The sequence below is a fragment of the Apteryx mantelli genome, chromosome 3 (genome assembly GCF_036417845.1).
Source record: "Apteryx mantelli isolate bAptMan1 chromosome 3, bAptMan1.hap1, whole genome shotgun sequence".
NCBI lineage: Eukaryota > Metazoa > Chordata > Aves > Apterygiformes > Apterygidae > Apteryx > Apteryx mantelli.
In genome coordinates, this window is record NC_089980.1 from 65,326,641 (window position 1) to 65,352,170 (window position 25,530).

The 25,530-nt window shown below is 37.2% G+C and overlaps 1 protein-coding gene across 1 annotated transcript in view; it reads left to right on the forward strand.

Annotated features, from left to right (window-relative positions):
- SASH1 (SAM and SH3 domain containing 1) overlaps positions 1-25,530 on the forward strand; it is a 600,683-nt gene that overhangs the window by 269,566 nt on the left and 305,587 nt on the right. The window lies entirely within an intron of this gene.

Here is a 25,530-nt window from a genome sequence, read left to right on the forward strand (position 1 = left end):
GAAGGTTCATGGGGACAGGTGGAGGTGGATATGAAACGTGAGGCAATTAAGACCTGGGTTACATTGCTAAAGGATAAGCCCCTAAATGTTGCAGAAAAAGTTATTTCAAAACTCTAGGACCTTCATTTTCTCATCTTTAGGCAGCTCTCAGTTTTACCAGAAGGGCTTCTTGTCATACTTAACTTTCAGACATACTAAAATTGTTGGAAAATGTACCGTTTTGTTCATTATTTGCACTGCAGTAGTACTAAGGCCCCATTGAGCTAAATAATATGTTATTACAGTTTACCAGAAAGTAGGTCCTTGCCTTTAAAGCTGTATAAAGTACAGCTGAAAAAATGTGAGTTGCAAAGTCAGGTTTCAGATGTTAGAGTGCAGATGCTGAGGTTGTCCATGCAGCTTGCAGCCAATTCCTGTGTCCATAAGAATTACGATATGGTCTGACATGTCATATCCTGTTTCCTCCACTCCCCTAAGCCCCTGCCTCATCTAGTGCCCACGATCTTGATCAGGGCTATATGGACAATTACGCAGTTGGCTGTAATCATCTGCCTTGTTTGTTCTGGTAGTGGGCAGTTTGACACCCCGTGTGCATGATCTTGGTGACTGCAGTTGGACAGCTACATTGGATACAAAAATATTTTCTTAACTCAGAAGTGTTGAAAGATAAATTAATCAAAGCTTGTACACCACCACTAAAAGATTCTGCAGTGATTGAGCACTATATAAAGAACCATGAGCAATTTAACGATTCTATCATGCAGGATTTTGGTGGGGCACAGTAAATGCAACTTCAGCTAAGATATAGTTTCATGAAGATAAATTCTGACTGTCTGCTGAGCAGGTGCTGCACAGAGATAAGTTTCTGCAGAAACACTGCACAACAGAGACTTTTGCAGTTGAATATATAAGAATACATTTTACAAGTTTTTCTCCTTCATATTTATTTTTGTGTGTATAGTTATATGCATTATAGAATAAAAGACCATTCAGGTGCTAAGACACCAGATGCCTAGAGTTTACAAAGGAATGTTCAGTAACTTACTGAATGCTTCTCAGTGAAAAGGAGAATTTTTATGTTAAAGACGATACCAGAGACTTACCAGAACCAAAAGATTTCTCAAGGTTTGGCCATGTTTGGCAGAGATTCTGTGATTGGCACTGATATGGTATTTCTCAAACATGGTTTAATGAATCGGACATTCTTTTAGGCATCTCATGTGATGACCAGCTTTATATTTAAAGGGCCCAGTGTTGAACTGAATTGTGCTCAGACTGTAACTGAGTGAAGTACTGAGCAAAGCAGAACAATAAGATACTTGACTTTTATTGGAAGTAGTTAGTCATATTTGCTTGGAGGAGATATAAAAATATGCCAGAACTAACAGTCATAAGCCTCTTTTATATAAATGGCTTATTTTATTAAAATAATACAGCAAAATAATAAAAATAACTTTACAAAATAATTTATAAAATAATAAGCAACAGACATTGTCCTGGGAGACACAGTCTCATGTTTTATATATTTCCTAGAAGTAGCTCTTTCTTGATTGCCTGGCCTCTGTCAATTCCTTCACTGCCACCACTAGATATAGCTCTCAAAATAACAATAAAATCCTGTATTGCTTTCCGAATAATTTTTTTTTCCCCCTCCTGGAGAGCACAGTGTAGTTGCCTATGAGATGGCATGCACAATAACTATGTTATTTTAAATCTCCTAATTTAATGAGACATGAGAGGCTGAACTGATGTTATCTCCAGTGGCTGATTACATTTCCTGCTGGTGGATTGCTGTCAGGAGTAAGGGGAGAAACTCTTGGTGGGGCAGATAGAATCTACTGATCGGTTCTGCTGTAATTAATGTGGAATTTGAAGCAGAAAATCCAGACTGTCAGTGATGTGTTCAGTAACTCGTGCCAAGATCTGTTTCTCAATAATGCTTATCTTTGGAAGGGGCATAGTTAATTCCTTCAGTAGTCTGTAAATTATTACAGAAATTACAAATCTGCTATAAAATCAATACAACTAATTGTAAATTAATAGATTTCTAAGTGTGAAGGAGAGTGTAATAACGTAGATGAGTCCTTGAATGAGCATGCCAGTTTGGGTGTTAGGGGTGGGAGCTTCCCACTGTTTTATGTGACATCTTCAAGTGTAAACACATTTCCCTTCCTTTCCCCAAATGATTTAGTCTGCTACTGTAGCAAGTAACATTTCCATTAGCCTCCTACCGTTAAATTGTGGAGTAACTATAATCACAAAAACATCCAACATGCAAGGAAACTAATAAAGCGGCAACTGCGGTCATAGCTTATCTCCATCTTACAGACATTTTTTTGTGAGTTCACCACAGTTGGTGCAGAAACAAATGCCTTTATTCTTCTTCATTAGATTCAGTTTAAAAATGGATGATAACCTCTAAAACCAGTCTGTATTGTAATGAGTACGCTTGCTAGAAAGAAAAACTTTTTACTTTGGTGTGGTGTTTCCCTTATGTGCAGTGTTTAGCAGCAAGGCAGCAGCCTGTGTTTTGATGCTAGACTGTTGAAGTGCTGGAAGAGGAATAATCTGACATCAGGATGCTTCAGATTTTATTTAAAATGAAACATAGCTAAGGCTATCAGCATTTACATATGTTACAAGCAGTAAAACAGAAACAATGTTAAGGCAGGAAAAGTTTTCCTGTTTATGGTTTGCACTATTTTGATTCTGTTAACGTGTATGGACTAAAACCATCTGTTTGCATAGGTGCAGTAGTCATAGCTTTTGCTGATTTTGCTTTAATTTAAGGTAGAATTGAACAAAAGATAGCTTTCATTGCATAACTTACAAAGCTTCTCTTTTTATAAAAATCTCAGTTTAGCAAAAGGTTTAAACTTGAAGCTGAATGGACCCTAAAGCGAGGTTAACTTTGGCAAATGAGATTTTCTGAAGGGGTATTTCAGGTGTCCCTATCTTCCTCTGAGACTGAAGTCTAGGAAGTCGGCGTGAAGGCCTTCATGCCAAAGGCTTACCTTACAGCATTGTGCGTCTCTTTTGGATAAGGATATGCCTGTTAGTATTAATGGACCTGATGGTGACTCCTTCAGTATCTATGCCATGTGGTTTTCATTTGATTGATTGATTTTAAGTGATCATGAATGCAGTGATGATATAAGATCTCATAAAGCATGGTCTACATGTTAAATATATCCAGTAATATACCTAGAGGTTGATGATGCCTTTGTTATAATATCTGGTTGGAACCTTCTTCATGTAAAATATCTTTGAAGTTTGAAGCACTCTTTCACTCAGTATCGTGAGTGCACGGAAATGTGCTCTTATGGGAATAAAAGGACACCAAATTGTATAAGAATAGTGAAGTTCAAAGTTGACAAACTCAGCATCACTTATGTTGTTGCTTTTGGACACATCTGATCATGATAGGAATTATAGTAGGATGTGTGATCTCCATATGTTAAAACTGATAGCAGTCAAAAGAAAGGGTGAATCTGATCAAAGAGACAATAGGATCATTCTGATATTCCAGGGAAGGAGTAGGCATTGGATTCACTGGGCACTGATTTTCCTCCACATTGTGCTAACATGACTTGTACTTTAAAATGTATCATGTCTTTGGCACAGTACAAGTGTATGGGGTAATTGTGGGCTTTTTTTGCGGGGGGAGGTTCTTTGCATAGCAAGATGATTCGTAAACATGGTTAGAAAGATTCTTTGTCCTGTAAGCACATATTATTTGTGTGGAGTGTTACTAAACTGTACACCTTGAAAAAACTCCAAAATTTTGGAAAGACCAGAAAAGGACTATCATGACCACCTAATCTGACCACCTAATCTAACCACCCATGTAGCATGTATATAGGACTTAAAAATGCATGCTAGCTTTATTTTCATTGCATCCTTGGATGCTTGCAATACCTGCATCATAGGGAAGAAGAGAATACCTCCCTTACAGAGTTTATGATCTAAACGTATGTCTTTATCTATTTTTAAACATGAGAAAGGAAGAACAGAGAGCAAATGTAAATAGTAATCTTTATTGATCTTAGCCTATTACTGAATGCAGGTTACCTGATGAGTAGAGAAACTTCATACTTTATGAACTGTAACATAGGTCTGAAATAATGAGTTTAAGCTCAGGAGAGGGGAAATGTTGAAACTTGATTATAGTCTTATGAATAATGACTGATCTTACTCTGTCTAAACTTTAAAGTCATAACTTTGAGAGGTCATCTGTCTTCCCCTCAGCCTAAGTAGCAGAAGCTTGCTAAGTAAACTTGGGGCATGCACTCTTCATTACTTGGACTGGGACTTTTAACTCGGATATTACAACATTGCTGAATGGCCTTAGTTTCTTTGCAGCTGTTGCAGAATACACCCATGCTTCCACCACCACCACCACCACCATGAAGGCCGTCATATATTCTGTCCCGGCTTTTCAGCCACCTGGGAAGGGAGAGCCCAGCGACAGGCTGGATATAGCGAGCCATGCTCCCTCTGGGTGCAGGTGCTCTCTGCAAAGTCTCAGGAATTTGGATCAGAGAGGCACAGAGGTGTGACTTGCCATCTTCTGCCTGTGCTCAGTATGCAAAGTTAAATTTTGGTTGTTTTCCTCTGAGTTTTGAGTAGTGTTGTGTTCTCACAATAGTCCAAATGCAAAAATGAACAAAAAACTTGTGATGTATTAATTAGGCTGCCAAGTCTAGGTCGATATATGTCAGGCTGAATGAGACCTTTACAAGCCTAGAATCAAAGTTTTGTTTTTGGGAATGCATATGAAAGCCTTGAATTATCTGAGTATGAAAAAGGGGTTACTGTTAGAGATTCAACTGGTTCTACTGCTTATTTTGCCTAAGAGATTACAAGTAGAGCTAAATTCTAAAATGTTCTTCGGAAGTCTCAAACAGAACCAATATAAAGACATAGAATTAGACTTTACTATAGTTGAAACCATAATCAAGGAATGATTGCACATTATAAGCATAGTCCCCAAGGCACTGTGCATAAGATAATCATCTTAAAGGTGCTTCAGTCATAACGTTAAATTCTAGCATTACAGTTTTACACAAGAAAACATTTCCTTTATGTCTTTCTCTGGCCTGTTTTCTTAGCCAATTTCACTATTCCTTTGAGCTAGCAGCTTCCAGGTGATGTCTTGCTACATATGTTAACAACAAGTTATTAAAGATGTATTGAAGAAGTGACCCCAAATTCTTGTTCTTACTAGAGGAAAGAATTGTCTGGATAGCTTTACCACAGCTAAAATATATTGCAGGTATCCAAGGCTCAGTGCCGTTGTATCATAGTTTGGAGAGATGAAAGCAACTTTATGAAATACTAGAACTAATACATGTAGAAAGTAGATGCTTTTGCTTCTTTGCTTTTGTTAATTCTCTTATTGTAATTAAAAGTGAAATATCAGATTTTTCTGGAAGATTGCACATTAGATGACCTGACAATGTCATAGCTGGGATGATCTGAAGGGGGAATGCACAGCTATCTGTGTGGCATTATCCAGGAATAATAGCAGAATTGCAAGATAATTCCTAATTATAATGATTAAGCTATGTGTCATATGACAGCTACCCAAGTTAAACATTTTGGTAATTCTTTTCAGGACTGATACTTATGTTTTTTTAACTCTTAATGCTTTTATACATGCTTATTTAAAGTAAACTGCCTGTTCTCCATTTCTAACTAGCCAGGATAGCTAAGGTAATGATAGAAATAAGAGGTACCCTAAAAACAGTGTCTGACCCATGCTCCAATCTGTTTGTGTCAAGTGTATTATGAAAATGAATTTTCTTGTCCATCTGTTAGCATTTGTATCGGGCCCATTTTGTATCCTCATGTGCGGAGTAGCTGTTTAGCAGAAAGCATGCAGAAAAGCAACATCTGAGTAGCGTGCAAGTCTTCAGTGAAAGGCTGAAGGGCAGATACATTCCTCAAAAGATCTGAGTTTAGTTGGAGATGGTATGAGTTTTTTAGAAAAAAATGAATGCTAATGAAAAGTTTTATATAGCTTGTCTTTTTTCTTTTTTTTTCTTCACCCTTTTTCTTCCTCTGTTTTCCCCTCCCTCCCCTCTTGGGATAAAAAGGATGGAGGGGAACAGGCAGAATCTGCTGGGTGTGAGTCCAAAACATCCCAGCTTGATCTGTACCTCATGCCTGGGAGCTCCCAGGGGAGGAGGCTGAGGTGCAGGTGCCGAGCTAGTAACCGTGGTCAGCTCCAGTGCCACTGGAGCACAAAGGAATCGGATGATTTACAGTGAAAGGGGCCCTGGTATTATGGCATGAGATGCAGCCTTGTGCTGTCTAACTATATGGCTTTTCTGCCTCAAAAATAATAGGAAGATATTTGCTATTTAAACAAAAGATTGAATGCTCTTAAAATACATGTTGGAAGGGCACAACTGCATGCAAGCTATTTAAAATCTTCTGGGAGTTGGACATTTATTATATAGTCAACTATAAATACTCTGTAGGAAATCCTTTGTTTCTCTTCAATGGGCTTTCAAAATTTCTTATTTAAATGCATAGCTATTTTTTTAAATGATTCAAATGTTTCCCATGATGGCAAAGTTGGAAACAGGAGCTGTGCAGTTCAAAGATGATATCAATTGTAAATGAGGGGCTTTGGTCTTTTTTTCTTCTCCTAACCTCCCTCTTAAGTATCCTTACACATTATTTATTTCCTGTGGTTGAACAGTGGCATATTCTCAAACTACCCCATTCTTTGATAACACATGCTAACAACCAAAAAAGGATTTAAATGGCTGTGCACCCATTTACAGTGGAGATGGTTTGCTCTCTTTTTTTTTTTTTAAATCCCAGGTTGCAGAAACTTTCAGAAACTACCACATTTCAGATTTCAATGAGTTTATATTTATTATTACATGATTGTTGCCTACAAAGCTAATGCATAATGGAGGACTTCAATCTTCTGATCTGCTAACAGCACTAAATTTATTAAACTACTTCATGCCTACTGGATTAAATACTACAACAAGTGTACAACTATTTGTTTTATAGCAATGTATACATTTACTTTTCACTGAAATCAAGCAAACATTTCAAAATTAGTGATGCTGACTTGACTGAATGCGTCTTTGGCTGTTTCTCCACACGAGTATTAGTCTTGGTCAAACTCTAGGAGGAAGCAGGAAAGCGTGCTCAAAGGGCTTGCTCACTTTTCCAGGGAATTGCACATAACAGCCATTCCGTGCATGCCTGGGAGACGGATTTTTGTCTCCCCACCTCAACTCTCCACTTTCTTATAAATTTTTTATATCCCTTTCCCAATATTCTGAGTTTCTATCCCATTTTAGAAACTAAGACCTTCTGATGGTGTGTGTAGGTTAACTGCATAAGCTGGCAGTACTACACATGCAGACTGTAGTGTCTTATCCCCTGCAAAACATCTCTTTTGAGGGGAGGGGAAGAGTCAAAACTGAATGAAGTTAAACTTCTTCCCCCCACCCCCACCTAGCCCCCCCCCCCAAATTTCAGATCTGTAACATAGATCTCATTTTCTGTTTTCTTTTTCTTTTTTTCTTTTTTAGGTAAGTGGAAGCTTTCTCTTCATGGCTTGGGGAAGCATTTAATTGCTGTGGTAAGTGTTCTTCATCACATGAATATACAGATCAGCTATGTATAAATTAACACATAAGTAACAAGCATATCTCTGTTCAAATTTAAAACGTCGCTATGGGTTTTGGGGTTTTTTTTTGGTTTTTTTTTGTTATATTATTATTCCCATAATTGGTTTTAATGTTGACTGGCTATGTTGTGTTTGGTCTTCAAAAATATAGATGTTTGATGAACAAGGGAGTGGACTGCAGAAGAGAAAACACTTCTTTTGTGTTTCTGGCATTGACCTAGGAATTGCCACATATGTATAGTCCTTCTATTGAAAATGCTATGATACCACATCCTATCACTATATATTCAGTTATATCTTTGAAATGAAATACAGCTTTGCTTGATTTTTGAGTTTTTTTTTCCTGCAACCTTGAGTCTTTATCCTATGTGATTTTGTTTATATATTGGATTAAAGCAAACATTGCTTACGGCCAGTGTTTGAAGTGTATGCAGCTCACTTAGACATTGTCAACAGCATTATTTATATTGATGGTATTTTTGGATGGAGGTGAAGAAGGTTTTACTAGTGTAAAACAGCTATCACTAGAATTTTTTTCTTTTTTAAAGGAAATATACATAGCTTGTACGCTATAACAGAAAAGTGCCGCTCAACTTTTTAATCAGATGAGGTTGATTTATGTGTATTTTGGTTATCTTTTGTTGCTTTAGCCAAAACTATGATCAAAAATGGTGATACTTACCTAAATTTTTAAATAAGCAGTAATTAAATCCAAAAGTGAAGAGCTTTGCATAGTTTATTCTATTTTCTATGGAAAGATCATTCTATAGTTAAGCTTGTACTTGTAAAATCCAAATGTTACTCAAGACGTGTCATTTAGCTGGAGGATGCCCAAAACGTACTGACACAGTACTATAATTAGGTCAAAGTCTAATATATAATTTTTTCACTAATATATAATTTTTCCAGGCTATAGATTATTGGAGCTCCAGAACTAATACTAGAGTGAAGGAGAAAGTACAGTAGACAAAAGCAGAACGTGCGTGTGTATATATGTACACACACATATATGCATATATTTTTATATATATATATATATATACACACTTTTCATTTAAATTTGTAGTCCTGAACAAAGTTTTTATTCAAGACTTTCAGTGGTTCAAATGGGAAAAAAAACCTCTTACAATGATACATTATATAAAAGTCTTAAGTAGTTTGTTTTAAAATATTGTTTGATTAGGGTTCATTTAGCTGATAAAGAAACCATAAGATATAGATGGGGTATGAAATATGTTTATTTTTTGTTTCAAAAGTGTTGAATTTAGAATGGGAAGATACTTACTTACTTCAAATTTCTCTTCCCCTCATCTATTTTTTCATAGAATGCTTACTGAAACATTCAATTTTTTTAAAGTCTTACAAAAAAGATTAAATTTGATGTCCAAAGAAACAGCTTGAAATTTCATTGGTTATTTTGAATTTTTATATCACCTCTTACCCAAAACAAGTAAGACTTTATTGCCTGCTGATGAAGAGTACAAAACTGACAGCTCTAAGAGGCGGAAGATGTCCCAGTGGAAGAACATTTCGTGCTGAAGTTGAATAAATGAACTCCTGGAAATTGTCACTACTGCTGCTTTAGTTGAGTGTTGACTGTGTGGTTGGAAAGAGCAGTAACTATCCTGTTGGTGATATCAGTCGTAATGGGGGAAGAAAATTCAGTGTACGTATATAGCATTATGTATAAACTCTCCACTGATGAGTTGTCATTGATCTATGCCTGAAGAAAACTGCGTACTTGAGAATGTAATTATATTGGTGTCAAGCCTAGTTACATATTACTATTTTCAGCTTTTAAATTTTGTCTGCCTGCTAGGTAGGAACACTTAAAAAAAGAAAAAAATTATTTGTTCTCCAGGATTTTTTTTTATCCTGAAATGTACTGAAGACAGCAGATTTTACTTTAGATGCTACACCGCAGTTCATGTCCCATGCTGTTTTCAGTGCTGTTATAGTTTCCTTTTCTGTTAAAAGTGCAGGACTAGAAAGATCGGAAAATAGGAAAACGGAAAGGTGAAAAAGGTTAGCTTTTGTGCTTGCGCAGGCTTTTTTATACTTTGTGCTTTGAACTCTTTAAGAATGACAGAGGCATGCGAATCCACATGTCATTTGAAGAGCTCCCTCAAAGGAGGCTGGTCTGAGAAAAGCCTGCCAGCGGCAGGGCAGACCCATGCTGGGGCTTTTCGTGACCACGTGCAGCCTAACAGCTGAATGCCTGCACCCTGTTTCTAGTGTTCCTGTTACGCCTTCCTTTCCTTTTGCATTTGATTTAAGGGGGGGGACGGTGAGGAGACGAAGAAATAACCTAAACTCAGAGTCATCTCTCCTGCTTAAAGAGTTAAAATTTAGCTTTTGGTTACTGGCTGTGGTTTAAGAGTATTCTTTAAAAACTTTTTAATAATACTTTTTTTTTCACTTCTGGGGATCTCTAGGGTTCTCAAATGTGTAAAATTTCTGATAACTTAAAGAAGAGATCCTGAGTTTGATCTGGAGTCTTGGTTCTTGAAACCTGAAGTTGTTCATTGCAAAAGCTGCAGGTAACAGTTTGTCATAGTAGTTGAAAACAAAATAGAAAACTGACCACCACCGATGCTCATGTGCGCTCAGCATCCTTATGCAGTGAACCTTTCTGTTCCTGTAGTTGGAGAATTTCTCTCAGTAGAGTGTTAATTCTGTTATGCTCAATAATTTCAATAAAAAGTGGTGTGTGGGGTGTGTGTGTGTGTTTTTGGGGGTTTTATTTTGGTTTGGTGAGAGGGCGTGTGTGAGAGTGAGCATGCACACAAGAGATGCTGGATATTCTGTTTGCATTCAGTAATCTTCAAAATGTTAGGATTTCGTAACCTGGGATTAACGCATATATGAAAACTTGCACTTCTGTTTGCAACTTGGGTTGCTTTCAAATTTCCATAGTGAACCCTTAATAAAACAAAACAAACTGGGAAAAGTGAGTCCAAATCCCTGGCGTACAGCAAACGCTTTGATTTGTCTGGCTTTGCAGGCTTTCTTGATCATCATTGTTTTAGGCTGTAACTATTTCCACTGTCACTTTTCTGTATTCAGTTACTGCTTAACTTTTTCATCAAATTCAGCTTTATTTTCAGAAATCAAATGATTTTTTTAAAACTTCTAACTTTTATTACTGTATTGCTTTTTTGTTGCATTGATAGCTAAGCCAAAGTATAATACAAATAGTAAAACATCAAAAGAAACAGCTGCTTCTTCTGCTGCTGCTGAAAGCTGATCTCAAATGTAAAATTTCCCTAACAAATACTTGTAAACACTAAAAATCTTATGTTTCAAAATAACTGTTCAAAATAACAGTTCAAGCAGTACATGGTAAATCTGGTATTCATAATAGTTGCTATTAGACTTGTGAAGTTTGTTACATATGTATGAAATGGGAAGCTGTTTCCTAGCAGCTCTGCAAGTTACTGAAGCCGAATACAAGCTTGAGGTACAGCTGGAGCACGTGCGTTCCTAGGGCGACAAAGGCTATCATAAGGTTTTTTTGTCTGGCTAATAGAAAAACGTTTCTTTTAGAAATAAAAGGTTATCAATCCAAGATTATTTACCCTCCCCCTCCCGTTACATTTCTCAAATTATTTTTAAAAACACTTTTTGCTTCCTTGTTCACATATTTATGAACAGTATCTAATGTGAAAAATATGTAATTGCAAAAGTTACCTTTTAAATTTTTATCTTAAATGATAAATGAGTGCATTTCAAGATGTTTCATGAACAAGAATGAAGAAAGTGAGGTATTGGTCTCTTGATAGGACATGGTGCAAAAAGCTGAAACTGCACTTGTCTTTAAAATAGATGTGAAATTTGCAATGGCAGATTGCTTTACTTTAGCTGCATTAATCTGATAAGCAACATCTAACTTCATATTTTTCACCATTACAATATTGAGGTTTTCCTAAGTAGCATCATTTTTAGAAAAGGCTAGTAAAGGCTATTATTCAAAGAAGCACAAAAATAATCCACCATTTGTGAAAAGTTTAAAAACTGTGTATGTGTGAATATATGTATGCATGTACATCTGGACAAACATACATATGTAACAACCAATTTATGCTACTAACCTGGGCATATTGCACTTACAATTTTGTTGTTTTAATGGTCAGAATTATGTTACTTTTCTGATTTAGCACTCAAACATTTTGTACTGCGTTATGTTGTTGCTTGTCTGTGACCTTGCCTTTACATTATTGCATTTTTTGGTGGGATTAATCTGAATTGCATTCCACAAAACAAAAAACACATTAGCTGCATTAATTTATGAAGTCAGATCCAGAGAGATTGAGGTCAGAAGCTTATCACTGTACTCTTTAGTCCTTTATTTTAATTTAAAAGGTTTATAATGAGCTTGTAGCTGCAGTCTTTTTCTCTCTCTGGTTTCTTAATTTTGAAAGTGAGGGATGAATTTGTATGGAAGTATTCAGTCTGGTCCCAGAACAAATGCACAGTACTCAAAAGCAGAATTTGTGACTTTATGCTAGAGTGAGTAGTACCTATATGGACAGCAATAATGCTGAGCTATTGTGTGATACGGTTTCATATAGCCTTGTTTTATTTAGCTTGCTCCATGTCCCTTGTATAAAATCAGTGTGCAATAGGTTACATATGACACATTTTCTTGTTAAACGGTAGCTTTTAGATTTGATCGAGATCCTGTTAAGAGCACTTAGCTCAGCATTTACCTGCACTCATTTATGCCAACCAAAGCAGTAAATTGAAACTAAGCATTTACAAGTTTACATTTGATTGGGACACTTGGCTAGCCTTAAACATTTTATTAAGCTTTGAAAATATCTTGATACTTTTTGTGCTTTTTTCCATCAGCTGGTATGGACAAAAGTGAAAATCAAATTATCTGGTGTTGAGTATTTAAAATTAGGTATTAGAAAAAGCGTAATACTCTCTTGATGGAGCAGAATGACTCCAGACTTTTTTAATTGCTGTGAGGTACATGGAAATATTTAAAAATTAACAGTCATTTCATGGACTGCAACATAGGTATTCAGCTATGCATTTTACTGCCATAAAATAAATTTTTTGAAACAAAGTTGAACTCTCAAACAGAAAGTGAAATCCATATTTTTTTTGGAAAATGATTTATGAAATAAGATTTGAGTGAAACATGCTTTATTTTACACTTATTATTTGAATGGATGCTTTCCTAATTATGTGAAAAAATTGTTTTTCTCCTTGTTTGCTTGACAGGAAATAGTAAAATGCTATTTTATAGCTCATTAGTAACATCTTTTATATTTTACCAGCTCTGAGGATTTCTCTTCCTTGTATATTCAGAACTTAATTATTCTTTTTCAGAAAAGAAATGGGAAGAGAAACATGTAAACATATAATGACACTAGAATGGACTGATAACTGAGGAGTAACCAACAAATTGTTTTAACCTTTATTTACAAATGTAATTAAGAACTGAAAGACAACCCTAAAATAAAATCATAGTATATAATCTTAAACATGATAAAATCTGTTCTTTCATTACTGTACACTTCTAGCGCTCATTTGCATTGTTATTTCCCAAAGTCCCTGCAACTGTTAAAATATGCAGATCAAGTTACCATAATATTCAGTAACAATATTCAGTGCCAAAATATTTTATTTAAGAGTAGTCATTAATTTATTTCTCTAATCAAATCCACTAGGAAATCATTTAAAATGTATCATTTTGTTTTAAATAGGTCCCAGTTCAGCATAGCTAAAACCTGTTGGGCTTTACAGTCATGTCTTTTTTTTCCAACATGTACATGACTTCAGCAATGATGCCCGCCCCCCCTCTCTTCCCATTTACCCAGCAATTTTGCATAATGGGAGAAACAACATACTTAAACTTGGCATAACCATATATTTTATAATGCAATGGATAACTATGATTGTTACTGCTTCTGCTTAAAGCAGAGCATTGTAAGCAAGAGAAAGTTGGAGTAGACCTGAGAGAACAAGAGTAGCACCTCTCAGAGATGGTGAAGGCAATGCTAATTAGACTAGAAAAGAAAAAGAGCAGAAGTTCTTATATGGCTCTGGGTCTCTCATTCGTATGAACTTTAGAATACAAAATGAGGACATCTTGAATACTGTAATGATATAAATTTTAAGAGATTTATGGATCTCTTTAGGAAAGTGCTTTTCCAAAGGAGGCAGGAGTCAAGGGAAGAGCAACGCTGGACACTGTGAGAGGTTGGCTCCTCTACTGGGGTCTGGGGTTGACACTGAAGTTGTGCAAACACAGTCTCCTCTTCCCACCACTCAGCATGCATGTTATCAAATACAGGGCTTGCGAATGGCAGGTCTGTTCTAGAGATTTGAACGTCACCTCTTGCAGAATTAAATCTGTTCTTAAAAAGAGAATTCTTGGATTTATAAGGAAAATGTGAGAGTACCTGCCACCCCCTGTAGAGGAGGCTTGTAGGGGAGAAGTTCAGCAGTGTTATCTTCATGATTTTTGTGGGCAGCCAGTTCTGCAGAAGAGAGTGCAAAAAAGCAATCTCTGCTGTATTGCCTGGGCAGCTGCCCAGAGCAGCCGCATGAAACTCCAGAGTATTGCTAAGTGCCCAGGTGTCTGCTTGCCAGCTGCTCTCCTTGGTATCAGCCACCCTCCCCAGTAAGTAACTGTGTGCAGTGGAGTGGCTGGAAAACTTGATGGCATCATCTCTCCAATCACTATTTAGTATAGAGCTCAGGTAGTCTTTGCTTTTTTCCTACCTTTTGTCTTTTCTATGTGAATTGCTATTTTATTTTATTACTATTTTATATACAGTTTAAGGGCAAACAATGTTCTGCTGTGTGAAACAATGAGCAGAAATAGTGTCCTATTTAATTTCCTGTTGATTCATCCTTCTACTGCTGAATTTCAAAGGAGCAATCTGGATAAGGGAATTTTTGAGGCATATAGTTTGGTGTACTCTAAGCACAAGAAGTAGCATAAATATGGAGCTCGGTCTGTGGCTGGAGTGATTTGTATCTTTCTTAATCGGTGAATAACTTCTGCCTTAAATTATCTTGGGCTGAAGTCTGATCATAGTGTTTCATTTCAAGAGAAATATTGATTCTTCAACTTATGTGTTCTTGCCAGAAATAGATTTAGCTCAGGTTCTCGGTGAAGAATTTTTTGAAAGTTATTTTTAAAGATTTGGGGTGGCTCTGTGCTAAGTGCTCCTGAAGATGGTTCTGTTCTTTCTAAGACTGTCAAAACAGGAATTCATGCACATTCATTGCCCTTACGTTGCAATTCCCTGGCTCAGCAGAGTTTTCTGTTGCAAAGGTTTCTTACTATGAGGGTAACAGTTTGTTACCACCTATGGCTCGTGGATCCCCAGTACTGTGTGGCAACAGCATGACGACTTTGAGGCATTTTAAGCTAAAATCCAGCTGCATTTGGAGTCCTTTTGTGGTCGTGGCACTCAAGTAGAATTGTAACATGCGGGGTAATATGCTTGAATACATCTCTTCTTTGAAGACTGATTCAACTATATTTCTGTGTAAGGTGCATTAAGATCCTAAAAAGTAATGGATGTAGGTGGAGGATCATGATTTATGTAGTTAATGTGGATCAGATTTAGAGCAAAACCCCTGAATGCTTATATTCTTTAGCAGAATTAGTCTTCAAGGTGATCTGCTTTTTTGGGTCCTATTTCTAAGTGACTACAGTAAATATTTTTATTATAATAACAATTTATTGTAGAACCATGCTGATAGGGTTTCTGTCATTCATTTCTGTGGTGCAGAGTAAAGTTCCTAGACAGACTGTTTCCAGTAAAGGGGAAAAAAATCTTTTTTTGTCTAACTATTCTTTTTCATCAACAAAGCCAGAGTAAGTAAAAAAACTAGCCGTTACAGATCTCTGTTTCCAAATAGAAGGGGGATTGGTGAAAGGTTTTGAAAGATTTTTGAAAGATGAGTAAATCCTACCTCCAGTGTTGCCAACTTTATTCTCATGATTATTGTTCAAAGTTAACTTTCTGACATTCTAATTCTGTGGTGCAGAATTGGGTTGGGGAAAATCTTATTAGGAAGTACTGTTCTGGGGTTTTGTTTTTTTGGTTTTTGTCGTTTTTTATATACTTTAATTTATAGCTCCGTGACTTTCTGTTTTAAGAATCTGCCAGTTTTCACATTTTCAAAACAAATGTAGGCACTCTTGTCCTGATCCTCTTTCATCTGTTAGTATGCCAATGATTACAGCTGCAACACAGCTCCCCCTTCCCCTCTCTCCCTCATATGGTAAATGAGGGGGAAAAAAGTCCCCCTTATTTCAAAGGGTGCTTCTAAGCTCTTGTCTTTACTAGATATTGGCTAGTAAAATCAAGCTATAGCTAGCAATTGTTTTGTGGCTGTGGTGTTTTCAATGGATTTAGGCAAGATTATATAATAAAAGTAGCATGGTGTGTGTATATAGCCATTAGAACTTGTCCTAGAGACCTGTGCCTCAGTATTTGGGGGGTGCTAAACGTGATTTAAAGGTTCTGCTATCTGAAAATACTACTCAACTAATATATACAGAATTTCTTTTTTTCAGAGCAAGCTATTGCATTTAAAATCCTGAAGCCTAGGTATAAAATATAAAGCTTTATATGCATTATAAGAAAAACCTGGATAGCTGATGGTTTTTCTTTTCACAAAACCTTTGCTGCTGTGCCCTTCACCCCCCTCCCCTCAATGCTCTTGCAGCTGTGGCAGGAAATTAAATTCAGTGCAAGACTAGAGATTGCAATCATCTCTCCTCTTTCATCTGACACATTTTTACCTTGTTCCATTCCAGAGAAGATCTTGCAACTTGTCTGAAAATGCGAGTGAAATATTTTTGCAGGGACAAATAAGGTTAACTTGCCACCATTTAAAAGCCACAGGAAACAGAACATCCTGTTGTCTTTGGGAATGTGCAAATGAAATGCTTGCCTAATTGAAAAATAGGATGTTTCTGGGTTAATTGCTAGAAATGACCAATTATCCAAACACCTCCAAAAAAAAAAAAAACAAAAAAACCCACCACCATCCCTCTGCTATTCTTCAAACAAATTATTATCATCTGTAATCAGTAGCACATTCACTGGAGGACTACACAATTCTTATTATGTATGATTCTTATTATTCGGCTTTGTGAATAGCTGGTAGGGTCATTACCCAGCTGCTGTATTCACCTTTTGAAATTAAATAGAGCAACAGTTCTGACATGCAGTGACTCAAACCTGTCAGCATCTGTCTTAAACTGACAAGTTACAGGTCCTTAAGTGCATGAAGTGATCTGAAAAAGTAGGTAGGTGGTCATCACCCCATATTTTCCTTTCTTCCCTATATACAATTTAATCCAACCCTGAACAGGTTGATTCCTTCCTTGTCCCTTCTCCCTTCTCAGCTTCACTTCTAGTTTCTGTAGCGTTTTGTCCCCATTTCCCTGGGCTAAATGTTGCTCTAGAAAATAAAGTAATTAAAGGAGTGGAAAAAACATCCATTATTTATATGAGGGGAAGGGCAAAACAAGACTGCCCTGGACTCATTCTGCTTCCTCACTCCCCCCTCTTCTGAGAACAGACTTCAGCAAGATTTGTCGATGAGGGAGAGCAGGGAATGCTGTTTACCTTGACTTTAGCAAGGCTTTCAACACCATCTCCCACAACATTCTTGCATCGAAGTTGGGATGGGAAAGTCTGCATGGGTGGGCAATGAGATGGGTAGAAAAAACCCTGGTTGGAAGATCAGGCTAAAATTCATTCCTCGGATCTACCTGTAATCTGGTACACAGTGTTCAAGTGTGACTTCCTTGCTCAAAATGTGCTAGTTGTGGTTTTATCTTAATAGCTAACCTCTTCTCTTGTGCTATTAATTTCTGCCTGCATGCCAATAAAAAACAAATTTAGGACTTGAACAAATAAGTTGTATAACTTCTGTCCTCCTTGGTACAGTCTCACCATTACATATGTTAAGAAGTGCAAGCAAATCAAGGCATCAATGTATCTTCTTTGGTCTAAAGCTAGAGAGCTAAGCAATGTTATTTATAGAAGGTCAAGTGGCCCAACATCAGCACAGGAATCATCAAAATGTGAAGCATTTTGCTGAGATTCCCTTTGGCCTGCAAGAAGCCTTGAGTGATCTGACTCAGTATTGTACTTGATTCTGTGCTGCTTCTGCCCCTCACTTTCTGGGTGACCTGCTGGGGAACTGCAGCTGGTATTTAGCTCAGTTTCTTTCCCTTCCCAGGGTAGGGAAGGAAATGCGGCTTCCTAGGGTATTCTGGTAAGGGCAGGGAAAAGTGTGTGTATACAAAACAAGGGAAGAGGGATAATGTTGGATGATTCTTGGGGCTTGGGTGGAGCCAGCTGAGTTTTTTTTCTGCTCCCCTTAGGATTTCACAGCCCTCCGGGAAAACAGGCCATCAAATAATTGGAGCTGCTCAGTTGCCCCTCTCTGTTAGGCACCCCAAAGGGAAATCCTGAGAAGCTGCAAGAGCAAGGAGTTGACAGCTCAGGGTACACTGCTGATCTGGGAGGGATCCGAAGGGATGGGAGGCAGCTTTTTTCCCTGCCATCATAGTTTTTTGTATTGCAGCTAATTCAAATAACTTACTTTAAATATCACAAAGGATACTTGGGGACCAATTTTCAAAACACGTATTTTCTTCTAATGCTGTATTTAGGACCCCATAAATCTCAAGCAAATGTTTTAGGATAAATTCTAAATATAAGAGTTTGATGCTGGATTCTCCCCTCACATTGATAAATCTCAAAGAAGTTTAGCTCAATTATTTACCCCATTTTAGGGTTATACTGGTGGAGAGCTGGTATGAATGAGAACTGAAATTTCAATATATTTAGTACTCTGTGACAAATAGGAAGGCATTTTTCTCGTTAAAGTATTTTGATGGTAATTGAGTTGCCATGGCCTATTGCTAAGAAAAGGTAAAGTGATAGTTTCTCTGCCTGCCTGAGAGCATGATCCTGTGCTGACAAAGTCAGTCTGATTTATAAGTGGCCCCACTGAGAGCTGGATTGGACCTTTAGAGATTTCTGAACTGAAGGAAGTAGGAAAGATGCACACCGTTAACTTTCTATGCTCTGTCTGTGTGCATCTAATTGCTCAGTACTAGTATACTTCTCGTCCAGTCAGAGAATGTAAGCGCCTATCCTTCTAAACTGGATAACTTTACTGTTTGCTTAACTGTAAACTTCATCATGGTTCCAGGAATCTTTCAACTCAGTTTTATTTGACAAATCCTTAATGCTTATTTTATATTTTGGGCAGCCAGGCATAAAATAATAGGAAGCAAATTAGGCATCAGATTCCCTTTATTAAGCTATTCATTCCAATAATCAGGATTTACTCCAAGAAACAGTCATTTTGCCCAGGAAACACTCATTATATATAGGTAAGAGAATCCCACTGGTTGCACCATTGTGTGGAACCTAGCTACAACTCCAATTGGCATTCCTGGCTTTAAACACTTAAATACCCTTCTAAAGATTATAGGTTTATATATCTTCTATCATAATATACTTAATACATTTTTCACACAACCCAACATAAAATCAAATGATGGGGTATACGTGTCTCTTTGCCCAGTTCGTGCTGCTTATGTCACTTTGGCACTTTATATATAAAATATTAGGATTTAAAAGACATTAGAAGTATAAGCTGGGGATTTTGTTTATATTTGTTTGGTCTGAAAACTAGGAAGTTCTTGGCATTGCTTAAATACTTATTTTCGTATGCAGGGCTGTTTTATTGTAGTTCTTTTCCGAATCTAGCAGAAACAAGAACTACATGTAGGGCAAAAAGATATTACATTAACCAAAGTAATCTAAAACTACCTCTGACTAATCTCCTCGAATACATATGTTGTGATGGAAGCAAATATTCAATTTACTTTTAGCCAAAATACAACAAACGAAGCAGCAAACATGATTGGAGACTACCCTCTGTTTTTTCTCCTTCTTGACTTTGTTTTTGGCAGATTTCCTGTCTCTGATTATATATTCCACATTCCCAAGATAAAAAGCTCTCTGCTAAATCTCAATGACAAGGAAAAGTCTCCCTAGATTTATTCTTTAGCAGTCTGACTTTTCTCTGTCAACTTGTTTACTTGCAAACAGTTCTGCATCTTTGACTCAGCCTACAGTTTACGGAAAAGCTAAGAAGCAAAACTCCTGAGGCTTTGTCCTCTTCTGTGGTCTTTAATTTTTGTTGCAAAATAATGTTTTGGAAGATTAAGGGAATACTTCTTCCCTTTAGGAGCTTAGGGTCGGAGGCTTGGAACTTTATAGGCACTTTTTGCTATCTTGAAATGCCGTTTGCGTAACTGCAGTATTGGATATATATGAGATCAAATGGAGGCAACTGGCTGCTAATGTTTTGACTCTTGTGGCTTCTACACAGAGATAAACAATACGGCGGGTAAAATGCCAGCTCATCAGTCCTAGGGCTTTCTGGTTTTCTAGTGGAATTTTTGGACGATGACTGAGAAATACTTTCAGAAACTCACTAGTGTAAGAGGAGCCATTTGTCAGTCAAGTGTGGCTGAGGGCTTAAAGGGTGCAGGAATGCCTCTGCCAAATCCCGCAACAACCCGCTTGTCAGGCTGAGCCCAGGAAGGGATCCAGCAACAGCAGTCTTCATCTAGGTTCCTTCCCTCCCCTCTGATGGTTTTCTGTCACACAGTGCCTGGACTTGTCATAGCTAAAATGAATCTACCTACATAGGGCTTTGTGTGAACATATATAATTATGTGCACTGGAGGCTTTCACTATTTTGTGTCCTGCTTGGACACAAAAATTGATCTTTCTCATCAGAAACGTTTGTGTATCTACTTCTTCTGAGCTTATTTTTATCAAGATATGATTAATTTGTGTGGAGGAAGAAGTAAATTATATAAGTGTACCTGGTTATCTGCAAAGATTGTTGTTCAGACTGTAAAAAAGATCAAAGTTAGTGAATGCTCCCCTTTACTGACCCAATAGTTTCAAAGCTCCAACTTATATTAAACCATTAGTTTTTTGTCTAAGTGTTGGAGCCACCTGGAATTTCAGAAGTGCCTCAGTACTTTTAAATTGTATCAAGTACATGGATTTCTCTGAATAATAGCAATTTAATAATGTGAATTAATTTTATACTTTCTTCTCCTGATAGAACTAAAATTGCGAATTTATAGTATGATATTTTTGGAAGAGTAGGCTGAAATCTTGTATAACTTGACAATAAATGTGAAAAGAAGGCTGACTAAGGACTGTATTTGACAAATGTTACTCTGAATGACTTAGTGATAGTACTGGCACAGCCTATACTCTCTCACAGGCAGAAATTTCATGTGTTAGGCATCTGTCTCTCTTGGTCACACAGCTTTGAATAAATCTTTCTTGAAACTGCGCTGCCTCTTCCAATTTCAGTAAATTTCAGATTCAGTCCTTTAAAAAAAAAAAAAAAAAAAAAAACCTCTTGTGAATGGATTTGCTGGGTGAGGCTGAGGCCTGACCTATTGAACTAGTTTTTTGCCTGCCACACAAGTTTCTTCAGAAAGAGAAAGGAGGATTGTACGTTCAAATCTTAACAGCTGACAGAATCTTGTATATGTGTGTTTCTGACAAATTAAACTTTTTCCTTTGCAAGTTTTAATAATTAATAAATAATAGATCTGGACTTGGTTTTTAATAGAGTGAATCTATTTAGAATTAGAGAACTGATTTGAAATATTATGTCTTTGAAGATTAATAAGTGATGTGTTCTTAAAAATAGTCTGAAGACCATTAAGAATTTGTAGTATAAGTAAAATAAATGTTCTCTTTAATTATATGAAGAATTTGATTGAAAAGGGACCAAACTCCTACTTCTAACCTCAGTAGCCTGCATTAGGTGACCGAAAGTGGAAGATAGTAGAGCCCTTTCCATACTGAAAATGAAAGATCTTGGTAAACAGTAATATAGTAAACTGAATAGGCTAGAATACATGTAATGCTACTGCTTTGTATATTACTTTATTTGGTTTCATATGGGTTCTGGAGGCTTCTTTGAAGGTTTGCGAGTTTTAGTCCAGAGTAATGCTCTGACTAACAGAAATACAAAAACAGCTGGAACAAATATGTCTATTTTTATGGTAGAGTTGTATAAAAGTTATATGTCCTTTCAGCCTGTCTTAAACCTAGCAGTTCAGGAAAGAAGGATGCCTGTTTGCTGATATTCTTCCTGTTCTGTGTTTTAAAGCATCACACACCCTCTCATTTTTGTTACTTCTTTCTAACAAATTTTATTCAAGAGAAGGCAAAACACAGAAACAGCACAGCATTTTGTCGACAAGGTATGCATTAAGCAGTAGACTCAAAACCATATTCTTTTCTGACTCAAAGATGTTGGCCTTCTGTCAGCTACATCAGGTAGACAGCTACACAGACATTAACACAGAAAATTAATAACAAAACTGAGCTCCATTAACAGTATTTGTTCAGCAGACATATATCACTGAAAATGAAGTTGCACTCATGCTCCGCTTGGAAATCTAGCAAAATGATCTTTTGGTATGCTTCAGTCCTGCAAATTGAATTGATAGGTGACTGAGTTTTCTGTCAGACACTTATTTGCATTTCTCAAAATAGGGAAATGTATTGCAAATTTAGAGAGCCACTGGAATGTGTTTGCAAAAATAAAAATTAATGGGTAGAAAAAAAATCATCTATCAATGGCATGCATGGCATCTAGCCCAAGTGTGATGAATGCCTATTTGTATAGGCCCCTATTTGGGGCATCCTAATGCTATTTCACATACATCTTTGCAATTGCTGTAGGAATCTCTTCTTACCTGGAAGAAGCAAGTTTGTTACTGATTAATATTTTATGTTTGCCAAAGATGTGCTGTAGAATGCCACAGATACTTAGGGGTTGAATTCTCCCCCAAAAGAACTGGAGAATCTGTTCCCCAATGCAGAATTGTCCCTGGGAAAGGGAGCTGATCCTGAAAAGCACTTGGATGATTCTTAGGGTGGGCTAACAGCCACCGTAGCCGATTCTCACATGCCCGTGTTGGTGTGCCTCTGGCACTTGGTTGGACTCTGTATGTCTGTGAAGAGGAACGTCTCTGGCCTTACCCACTCTCCTATGTGGTCATGATGGCAGCTCAGGTATTAAATGTCTGCTAAAATTCCTTGTTTGTGCAACACGAGCTTTCCTATCAGCTCTTCATCTCGTCTAAATGAAGGTAGTAGGTTTTAGATGTCTGAAGAATTTGTTGTTTGAGTGAAGCAACATGGTTTCAGTGCTCTTAGATGTATTGTTTGATCCAAGGATTTGTGGAAGATCAAACAAGATAATGCATAGGGTAGGGTTTTTTAAATATAACAGAATTTAGTTCTATGCAACGTATTCAATGTATCTAAATTAGTTATTTTTGGTGAAATGACTGTGCATGATCAGTTTTTATGACTTCATCAATAAGGCATCCATAGCCTTCAATATCAGAATAGGGTAATTTAAAGGATAGTCAAACTTACTGTGTTTTTTAAAACACATACGTTGATAATCTGTTGCTAACCAGAAGTTATCAAATATGTTAAAACCTGTCTTAAAGATTATTTTGCATTTCATTTTAATACCATCTAGAATATTCAGTTTGAACAACATGAGTCACTTTCACTTATAGTCAGATATGTTTTTGTTTCCATACAGCAGAAGTACAGTAGAAGTTCTTGCAAATGCTCCAGAAGAATTTCTGTAAATGTATGTATATGTATATAAACGTTTGCTAACAGGAATATCAGCATTTGTATTATGTGAGATTAAAAAAAAAAAATCGAAAGAAAAAAAACCCCCGTGGTTTGTTTCAGCTGCCCTGCATGCCGCATAGACTAGAAGTTCCCTTGCTTAACTGATTGTACAGCTGTCAATGAATAACGTGATAGTCTTTAAGCATCCCAATCTGTCTTTTATTGGGCAAGAAAAAATGTTAGAATTTAAAAACAAAACAAACAACAACAACGAAGTCTAGGATGTACTTGTGCTCCACTTGGCATTTTTTGCAGTAGGCTCCTGATTTGTGACATTCAGCTCGAGTAAAAGGGAGATCCCTTTAGGAAGGACAGAGGAAAAAACCCCCTGGAGACCGCAAAGGCATCAGTGGCGCTGCTCTACAGTGACCCCGCCACTTGTCCTGACCTTTACATACGCCTGCCTCAAAGAACGTGCAGCGTGACAGATCCTCAGCTTCACCAGTTCCCTGGTTTATCTTAAACCTGTCAAACTCCTGCATGGCTATCTAAATCCAGAGAGTAAGCATTGTGCCACATACTGAAAGCGAACGTAGCGCATGGCTTCCTCAGCTCCTACTGCCCAGTCTTGCTCTGAGCTGCTGATGAAGCTCTTCCTGCAGTTGGAAAATGGGGATCTAGAAATTGCTGCTACTGGTGGTTTGGTTTTAATTTCCCCCCCCCCCCCCCCCTCTGCCACATTCTTCAGTGAATGGTCAGTGCAGTCTATTAAAATGAGTTGCCTATTAGCCACATCTTCACCATGTTTGTTTGTAATCTTCTGTCTGAGCTTTTTTTTGGGGGGTGGGGGGGCTACTTCTAAGTCTGACCACGCTGCATATTGCTATCATTACCTATGACAACATGTTTCCCTGTTATTGGGAAAATATTAGCAGAAAGCACTTCTGTTGTATTAAGTGGCTTGCAACTGACCCCAAATGCAAGACTAAAGCTTCTAGCAAGGCCTCAACATCTGCATTTCAAACTGTTTTTTCTTTTTCTTTTGTGTGGCCCTTTGAAAGCCTGCTCCTTCCATATTACTACTGTCCCATGTTTCAAAAATCTGATCTGGTCCCCCAAGATCATGACTTGCTCCACAGCAGGAAGAGTCTGTGTCCTTCCCAGAGACCAGGAACCAGGGTTCTTCCTAAGCTTCCTGGACTGAGGGAGAGACAGAGGAAGGCCTGTGGAAAAGTGAGGCAGAACTGGATTCAGAAATCTGCAGAAGTACATGATCCTGCTTGTACTTATTATAGAGGGATGATATAATTGTTTTCTTAATTTACATACAACAGTGAACTTGGTTATTTGCTACATTTTCCATATCAGGCTGCTCTATTGCATGTGGTTGTTTTGTCTTTTTAGACTTGTGTGGCATGTCTTAAACAATATATACAATGTAGATTGTGTCAGTGACATTTTTAAACATAAAACTTCTGCTTTCCTTTCCCTACTTTGATGTTAGGGTTTTGACAACTGCCCTTTATTTGTGTACCTGCCTACTGCAGTTGGGGGCCTACCTCATATGCCTGTTCTGTCTTTAAAGTTGTATTAGTTTTCTGCTGACATTTTCTCTCTCTCTTATTTTTTTCCTTCAAAGGATTTTGTATTTTCATGCTGTCTTTCTTATACTGTCTTTTTTTCACTAGTAGAAATGAACCCACGCTCTTTCAATACTTACTGTTTTTTGTTTTCTGTAGTTTTCCAGCTGCCCTGTTGTTCACAAGGTTTGCATATACATACCACACTTTACAGACATTACACTCTAGTCTGGCATTACAGTGTGTAATCATGTGTAATCAAAATTGCTTCAGATGATTTAGCAAGCGACATTCAGTGCAACGTTAAGGGGCACATGGAAGTAGAGATTGATTTAGAGCTTGCTCTTAGAGCTTAAAGCATAAAACTAATGATGCTAAGATGGTAATGCAGAGGCACCTATATGTTATCCAAGGCTGGCCTGATAGAAGCCTAAATTACATTATCACTGTACTGTAGCCTTCACATGTAACAAATACTGCTACACTTAAGCAGGCCAAAGAGAGAAATAGAAACAGCCTTATCTGTCAAAAGCTGATTCCTCGGTGCATCTGAAAAGGATGGGCAGCGTATATGTAC